General features: G+C 45.8%; 1 non-coding gene across 1 annotated transcript; it reads left to right on the plus strand.

Moving 5' to 3' along the window:
* Nucleotides 1-3,768: 3,768 nt before the first annotated feature.
* LOC148094460 (small nucleolar RNA SNORA3/SNORA45 family) lies at nt 3,769-3,898 on the plus strand. Its single transcript, XR_015716501.1, has one exon. It is a non-coding gene; the product is annotated as a small nucleolar RNA SNORA3/SNORA45 family (small nucleolar RNA).
* The last annotated feature ends 5,188 nt before the right edge of the window (nt 3,899-9,086 follow it).

Below are 9,086 nucleotides of genomic sequence, written 5' to 3' on the forward strand. Positions count from 1 at the left end.
GAGACTGAAGTGTTTACACTTTTCAGCTACTTATTGTAAAAGAAGGAAGCCTTCAAAGAGCGAGTTGGCAGAGAGAACCGGGATCGGTTCCAATGGCCATCATCATTGGCCTCCCTGGAAAGGAATTATTTGTTTGATGGTTTTGCTCATGGCTTTTAGGATTTCTTTGCAAAGGAGTGGGAAGTAATTATCCTCTAGACATTTTCCATGTACTGGTGAAATTGAATGGCTGGCCAAGGGCTGTATGTGCAGAGCACACTGCCATTGGGTTATTGCTTACTAAGTGCTGTACTGAACACTCTGCAGTGATCTGCATTTAATCTCTAAACCAGCCCCATGAGGAGAACACAATTATAGCTGATAGATGCAGAAGCTCAGATTATGATGATCTTTCAAATCTTTTTCCCATCATAGCACCTTCTTGAGGACTGAGAAGGCCAATCTCTTGGCACAGGCATGTGTACACTATTCACAGTAAACTGGAGGGAAAACTCACATATGGACAGAGTTAAGTATCTTGCTGGGGCTAAGACAGTGACTGAGCTGAGATTTCAACCCAAGGCTATGACTTATAAACACTGTGCTCTCAACCACTACTTTTTACTGCAGTGTACAAATTATTTGCTTGGCGTTGTGAAATTCTCACAAACTTCTCCACAGGATGAATTATATTTGTCTTATTTGAAGAGTGAAAATAGTTGAGTCTCCCCATGATGCTGGTGTTGGGACATGGGCCAAACCCTCACTTTATTGGGTTACTACAACGGATTGCATTTTCAATGTTCAGGGCTTTAAGTCCACCATTTGACTAATGTTTTCATGGAAATCCTGTCATCTCATTAGCTACATTGTAAAAAGATTCTAGTCTATGTGCACTCTGAGTGGGAGAGTGTTGGAGGTCAAAATTGCAAAACCAAGCAAACAGCACAACTATTACTATACAGTTGACCCTTGAACAACGCGGGGGTAAGGGTCACCAACTTCCACACGGTCAAAATTCCAGGTACGACTTTTGACTCCCCCCAAACTTAACCACAGTCTTCTCTCAGTATCCACTGGGAGATTGGTTCCAGGACCCCCTGGGGATACCCAACTCCACAGATGCTCAAGTCCCTTACTTATGTAAAATAGCAAAGAACAATGCACCCGCAGGCTCCTACCCTGAATCGAATATAGTACGAGGAAACTGGAAGTCACTGCTTCAGGATAACTTAATGCACCCCAGGGCAATTTGGGAAAGCAACTATATTCCTTGGCAATTTTTCCTTTTTATGCATCTGAGTCCACTGAGAAGTTGGTTAGGAGAATATTCCTCCAGAGACCAACTAGTCAGCACCCAGCCTCCCATGTGCGGCCCTCTCTGTCTACTGGATGCAGATGCAGAAGGTGAGAAGCGCTTTCATCTGGGTGTCGCTTGTTAATCTGGTTCTCTTTGCTCTATGTTCTGCTTATTCAAAGCTTGTCTGGGTGTGAGAACTAAAGATCTCATGTTCAGTGTCCCTCTACACCAAGACAAAACCTCTCTCTGGGTTTTTCTCATCCAATATATGTATATATATAGATCTTTATTGATTTCAGAGAGAGGAAGGGAGAGGGAGAGAAAGCTACAAATATCGATGAGAGAGAGTCACTGGTCAGCTGCCTCCTGCTGGAGACCAAGCCCGCAACCCAGGCCTGTGCCCTGAGGGATCGAACCGCGACCTCCCGGCCCATAGGCCGATGCTCCGCCGCTGAGCCACGCAGCCCGGGCTCCAAGATATATTTTTCATCTTGTGTTGGTTGCTCACTCACTCAGGATGCTAGATTCAATCTCTACTGAGAAAAGAGAAAAAGCAACTAAAAGTACAAAAGATAACAGACCTACACACAAGTTTTAATCCTGAGAAAACCCCGGCCCATTTCAGTGCATTTAGTCTCAGTGAAGCACTGAAGGGACCCAGCGGCGTGCACGTCGGAACGGACCGGGAAGCCGGGAGGCCGGGAGGCCGGGCTGTGGCTGTGAGCCGGCCATCGAGTCGCTGGCCTAGGCCTTGTCCTACGAGAGCCTAGAACTGCAGGCGCCCCTCACGAAGGAGCGTCCCCACAGAAAGGAAGTGCACACGTGGCAGTGCCACACGCCAAGAGTATGCAACCAGGCTGCACCCCCTGTTCGTCCAGCACTGTTAATCTGTGCCTCATAAAAACTAGCCCACTGCTGAACAGCAGGAACAGCCGTCACTTGCTCCTAAATGCTTTCCCATTTGCCTTGCAAGCAATGACTTTTTCAGACAAGACCATTTTTTTGATGTTAAACATTACAATCTCTGAGGAAGAAAAGTGAATATCGGATTATATATCACAGCTCACCTCAAGAGATTTGGAACAGGAGCCCCAGCAAAGGGGAAATTGGGCCATATATGTTTCCAGCAACAAAATCAATAAGAAATAAAGCTATTTGATTCATGAGAAAGTTCTATTGTATTGCTAAAGCTGAGAAAACCAGTTCCGAATCACGCGACTACAGTCAACGTCCAAACCTAGAGCAAAACTACTAAGTTGTAGGGTTCATGCCATAACCAAGAGATTCAAAAGAATGAAAATTATGTAATCCTCCCCCTCATCCCCTCCAAACGAGACATAGAAATGATTTTTTTTTAAATTTTGCTGGGCTGGAAGAAAAGCAAAAAAAAAGAAGCTTGCAGGAGAGTAAGTCATTGGTCAGGGTGGATAATGGAAAGTCCCAACCCTGGAGGCAGGGGTGACGGAAACCTTCAGAGAGATTTGAGTCTCAGAGCAGGTGGACTGTGTCTCCACGCCCCCTCGAGAATACCGCAAGGAGATATTTTCACAGAGAGCCCTATGCCAACGGGAGAGGCAATGGCCACAGGGCAGGCCAAGCTGGAGAGACCATCCGAGCCAGACCCGCACCTGCACCTCCATGTCCCGCAGCATCAGAGCAGCACAGAAGAGCAGCAGACATATTCCATGGCTTCCTTCACACCCTTCTCCTGTGAGAAGGCAAGAGTCTGGTTGGAGAAAGCAACTGGACTGGGAATGCCCTGCCTTGAAGGTGTGGGAACCGGGAAGCCAAAGGGCATGGCTAGCCCAGGGACATCAGCAGTGAATGGCAGTGAGAACAAATGCCAAAGCCAAAGCCAGCTCAGAAGAGGCCTCCTCACAAGGAGGAGTTCACAGTTGCTCACTCTTTTTTAAAAAATGTATCTTTATTGTTGAAAGTATTACAGATGACCCTTTTTCCCCCCATTGGCCCCCTCCACTCCATACTAGCCCCACCCCCAGACTTTCACTGCACTATTGTCTGTGTCCGTGGGTTATGCATATATGCATATAAGTTCTTTCCACCCCCCCTTCCCTCTGACATTCGTCAGACTGTTCCATGCTTCCATGTCTCTGGATCTATTTTGTCAGTTTATTTTGTTCATTAGATTCTACGTATCAGTGAGATCATGAGATACGTGTCTTTCTCTGACTGGCTTATTTCACTCAGCATAGTTCTCTCCAGGCCCCTCCATGCTGACTCAAAGGGTAAGCCACCCTTCTTTTTTACAGCTGCATAGTATTCCATTGTGTAAATGTCCCACAGCTTTTTTATCCACTCATCTACTGATGGGCACTTGAACAGTTGTCTACTCTTTAAATATCAAGGTTGTGCATAAGAATGCCAGGAACTGAGATAATCTTTAGGGAAATGGTTAAAAAATTTTTAAAAAGGTGGGAGGAAGAGAAGAATCTTAAATTGGCTAAGAACTTACTCAAGAAGGACTGGTTCCTGAGACTACAGTCACATTCTAACGCAGCTCTTGTGCTGGTGAGCTAGAGCATCCAGAGAGAGCCTGCTGTTCTTGATTCACCAGCGAGGGTGATCAGTGCCCCCAGTAGTGCCAGATCAGAAACATGTCCTTGCTGGCTCCTAGATGGAGAGGGTTGGCAGGCATCTTTCCTCATGCCCACCAGGGAGTATAGTATAAACCCTTTGCTCTGTTCCTCTAGGGCAGGGGTGGGGAACCTTTTTTCTGCCAAGGGTCATATTTATATTTATAACATCATTCTTGGGCCATACAAAATTATCAGCTTAAAAATTAGCTATGAACCCAGCTAGGCATAGCTCAGTGGTTGAGCATCGACCTAGGATCCAAGAGATCACAGTTTGATTCCTGGTTGGGGCATGTGTCGGGGTCGTGGGCTTGATCCCCAGTCATGGTGTTCAGGAGGCAGCCAATCATTGATGTTTCTCTCTCTCTCTCTCCCTCTCCCTTCCTCTCTCTGAAATCAATAAAGATATTTTTTTTAAAAAAAGTTAAATATGAAAAAATCTCCTTGATTTATTGAATTTCCAGCCCCACCTGAGGTTGCCCTGACAGGGCCAGACCAAATGATTTTGAGGGCTGGACGTTCCCCACCCCTGCTCTAGGGCTACAACAGAGCTCTGGGGAAGGAAAAGCTTCCAAAGCAGAAGGTCATGGTGAGACCAAATTCCTTAGTAGAAGAGCTGAGAACATTAAGGGTGGATGGAGGGGCTGGGCGGCTATGTCCTGGTGGCTCGAAGTCATGTGGAGGAAGGTTCATTAAATAATAAATGCTTTTCAAAAAAAGACTGGGTGTTAAACCAGAAGTAACTGAATTTATCTTGAATTTAAAAGATTGAGTTTTCACCCGGACAGGTATGGCTCAGTGGTTGAGCGTCAACCTAGGATCCAGGCGATCAGGGTTCGATTCCCGGTCAGGGCACATGCCCGGGTTGTGGGCTCGATCCCCAGTCGGGGGCGTGCAGGAGGCAGCCGATCAATGACTCTCTCATCACTGATGCTTCTATCTCTCTCTCTCCCTCCTTTTTCCTCTCTCTGAAATCAATAAAGATATATTTTTTTTAAAAAAGATTGAGTTTTCTATTACCAAGTAGAAATTGGGGGTCATGAGTTCATTTAATTCAATTATAGAGAAATAAAATGACTTCTTAGCTCACTTGACATTTATGCAGTAGTAAAAATTTACTCTCTCAACACATTTTAGTGTAAATTCACTGTTACTATTTCATTTTTATCTCAGATTTCAGAATAAGAGGCTTAAAGCCCCTTTAAAGGGGTTTTCATCCTCAGTGCAGGAATTTGAAGGCACTGGTTAGGAGATGTTCCAGTGGGCACTGTGGTTTGCACCCCAGTATCTACTCCACCCTTCCTTCACTGCGCACATGGTGACCCCATCTCCGGGGTGAGCCCCCCCCCCCCCCCCCCCCGCTGCTGCAGGGCCTGGTTCAGGAAAGCCAATCCCCACCAAGCCGGCGCGTGACACTTCCCGGCCAGAGGGGTCGGTCATGGTCACCGGCCTCCTCTCCCCAGAGATGAGCACTGAAAGGTGGAGCCAGCCTTCGCTTGAAACTGACACCATAGAAAGACATCTGGTGAGTCACTGAGTCAAGTGGACACCTCGACCGCTGCTTCTGAACGTCCCAGGGCTGAGTCCATCAGTCTCTTTCATTGTGTTACGTGCAACCGAACACCCTGAAATGCTGTGGTGAGAGAAGGGGCTCTCTCAGCTCCTCAGGCTCACTGTATGAGTAACATAGGACCTCACAGTAGTTACCTCATACTTTAGTACCTTTTTTCCTAGAAGATTATTCAAAGAAATAAAAATATATTCCATAAAGTAAAAAACCCAGAGTATCCTTATTTCCCATATTTCCTATTTCTCTTCCCTCCAACCTGTGATGCCATTCTTCTGGTGGCTTCTGCACAAGGGGTCTGCCTTTCTCTCCCCTCCCTCCCTGCTTTTTTCTTCCTTAAAGGGGGGGGGGAGAGAAGGCGGGCAGGCATTGCAAGGGCTCCCTGCTTCTGATCGGCGGCTGAAACACTCCTCACTAGCTCTTATATAAAAGTAAGAATGTGTGCTCACTTTGTTCCGGGCTATTGGGTGACTCCAAGAGAACAAGCCATTCCACAAATTCCGCTGACAGCTCCTGACCAGGAGATGCAAGCGGCAGAACGCAATGCACAGCGATGGTCGTATCTGTCACGGATATCAGGGCTGGCGGCTGCAGGATTATTATATTTCACTCGCCCGGTCTCTCTCTCACATACCACTCCTGGGCTCGTGCGGTAACCTCCCGAGTTAGAGTTAGGACAAGCCACTGGACAGGACAATTATCAGAGTACGAACATTGACTTTACAAGGTGGAAGTTAAAATAACCTGCCAGAGACTCGGAGTGCGTCCGGGAAGGCCGCTGTCCTGCCTGTCCTGCATGGTGGAGTGTAGGAGAGATTTCCTCCGGGAGGCCCCTCTCCCCCATTCTCTCATTTCCTTCCTGTGGCTGCAGATTGCTGATGTTCAAAGGGGGGCCACTGTCCTTAAGATGTTAGATTTTCAAGCTCCTGCCCTCTTTGTCCAATTCCCCCTGGTCTCCTTTGCTGGGCCTTCCCCTTTGCCCTGCTTTGCAGGGCTTCATACCCAGCCTTCTACTTGGAACTACAGTCTCCCCACACGCGAACTGGGAAATGTCAAAATCCATGATCTCACTGCACACACAGCTATATGTGCAAGAGCAGCAAGCCAGGCCTGTTCCTGGGCCTCAGGTCACCTCACCAAGGCCCCCACCCGGCCCTTCCAGTTCAGCACTTCCACACTGAGCACAGCCCCTATGCCCCCCCCCCCCCCCCATCCACAGCCACACCTCGGCCCTCTCTTCCTCCAGCCAGCGGGCAGGGAAGGCCGCACCCACACCCAGGCGCCCAAGCCACCCTCTCCCTCCCTCTTCCACGTCTCTATCCATTCAGCAGCCAAGGCCTTTGGGTTTCAGCTCCTCCAGAGCTTTCACACACCCTCCCCTCCTCCAAAGCTGCTTATCTCTTATCTGGCTTATCCCACCAGACTCCCAGCCGATGTCTCCAGGCTTCTCCATGCTCCTAGCCCCCAAACAGAAATGTGCTCAGGTTATTATACCTGCCTAAAGTCCTGCCTCGGTTCCTCTTGATCTTCGTGGCCAAAGCCAATTATCTCCATGCAGCGTCCGCAACGGCATGCCTCCTGCCTCTCTCCAGGTTCCGCTTCCACCATTTTTACACACATGCCCTTTGCTCCAACTGTCCTGGCCAGCTGGCAATGCCCCAAGTGCACTTTCACCCCTGCAGCTGGCTCCTACACTGTCCTGCAAACCCCTGCTCAGCTGGGTGTCACTTCTCATGGAAACCCCTGCTAAGCTGCCCGCCCTGAGTTAGCACAGTTGTCTCCGGTCCTGTTGCATGCGCGCTCAGATCATCAGGATGCAGGTCCCTCCACTGTGTCCTTCGCAACGTGGAGCTACCCTTATGGGCAAAGGCAATGTCCCCCACCCCCTTCCTATAGAGCATTTTCCCCTCGAATTTTATTGTACTTAAATGTATTTCAAACCTTTAGAGAATTTGAAAGAAGGGTAAAATAAATACATAATTTTCACCAAAATTCACCATTTGTTAATGTTTTGCCACATTATATACTCTTCTTTCCTCTCGCTTCTCCCCTCCCTCTGTAACAGCTTTACATATTGAACTGGTTGAATAGTGTCCCCCAGAATTCATGTCTACCCAGTACCTATGAATATGAACTTATCGGAAATAGGGTCTTTGCAGATATAATCAAGACAAGATGAGGTCATGCTGGATTAGGATGGGCCCTAATCCAATAACTGGTATCCTTATAAGAAGAGGGACATTTGGACAAAGACACACAGAGAGAATAATATCAGGTGAAGACAAAGGTAAAGATTGGAGTGATGTAGCTGCAAATTAGGGAATGTCAAGGATGGCTGGCCGCCACCAGAAGCTGGGAGAGGCAAGGAAGGATCCTTCCCTATAGACTTCAGAGGGAGCCGGGCCTGCCACTATCCTGATTTTACATTTCTTGCCTCCAGAATGATGAGGAAATAAATTTTTATTGTTTTAACCCAGCCAATTTGTGGTAATTTGCTACAGCAGCCCTAGGAAGCCAATAAAATAATCATATATATATATATATATATATATATATATATGTACACACATATACACTATAGATATTAATATACCTATTAATATAAAATATTAAATCAATGTAAAGTATTAAATCGCTGTAATATAAAATAGATATTAATATATCTATTAATTATAGATACAATTTTTTTTTTACTGAACCATTTGAAAGTAAACTTTAGGCATCATGACATTTACTTCTTAATACCTTAGTATGTATCTCCCCAAAATAAAGACATTCTCTTATATAATTACAATATCAATGTCATACTCCAAAAATGTAACATTAATAAAATAAAATAATATAATATAGAGTCTGTATGATATGACATATTATATATGATATAACAATATAAATAGAGTAGATATTCAAACTTCCCACTGGTCCTAACAATGACCTTTATAGCTTTTTTAAAAAACCCAGGATGCCTGGCTGGGCGTGGCTCAGCGGTTGAGCGTTGACCTAGGATCAAGGTGATCGAGGTTCAATTCCCAGTCAGGGCACATGCCCGGGTTGCGGGCTGCAGCCGATCAATGACCCTCTCAGCATTGATGTTTCTATCTCTCTCTCCCTCTCTCTTTTCCTCTCTCTGAAATCAATAAAAATATATTTAAAAAATAAATAAAATAAAAATAAAAAACCCAGGATCCAATCATGGTTCATTCGCTGTATTTAATTATCATGTTTTTATAATCTCCTTATCTTCCAGTAGTGCCCTGCCTTTTCTTCTTATGTTTTCTTTTATTGACCTTGACATTTTTAGAATCCAGGCCAGTTTTATATATGGCCCCTAAATTTGGATTTGTCTGACTGTTTCTTTGTGATTAGATTCGTGTTAAACGAGTTTGGCAAGAAACTACAGGGGTGACACTGTGTCCTCCTGTTGCATCACATCTGGAGGTACATTACGACATTTGATTTGATCAATACTCACTGATAATGGTAACTTTGTTCACATGGTTAGGGTAGAGGACTGTGTCTCACTGTATTCCCAATGCTTATCAATTGGCCTGTGAACCCTAAATTGTACATTGAATGAATGAGAACTTATGAAGTATAGTGGTCTGAAACTAAAAAATTTGAAAATTGGGCAATATGTGCAACTTAT

Source organism: Miniopterus natalensis, chromosome 1, assembly GCF_054644295.1.
Source record: "Miniopterus natalensis isolate mMinNat1 chromosome 1, mMinNat1.hap1, whole genome shotgun sequence".
Classification (NCBI taxonomy): Eukaryota; Metazoa; Chordata; class Mammalia; order Chiroptera; family Miniopteridae; genus Miniopterus; species Miniopterus natalensis.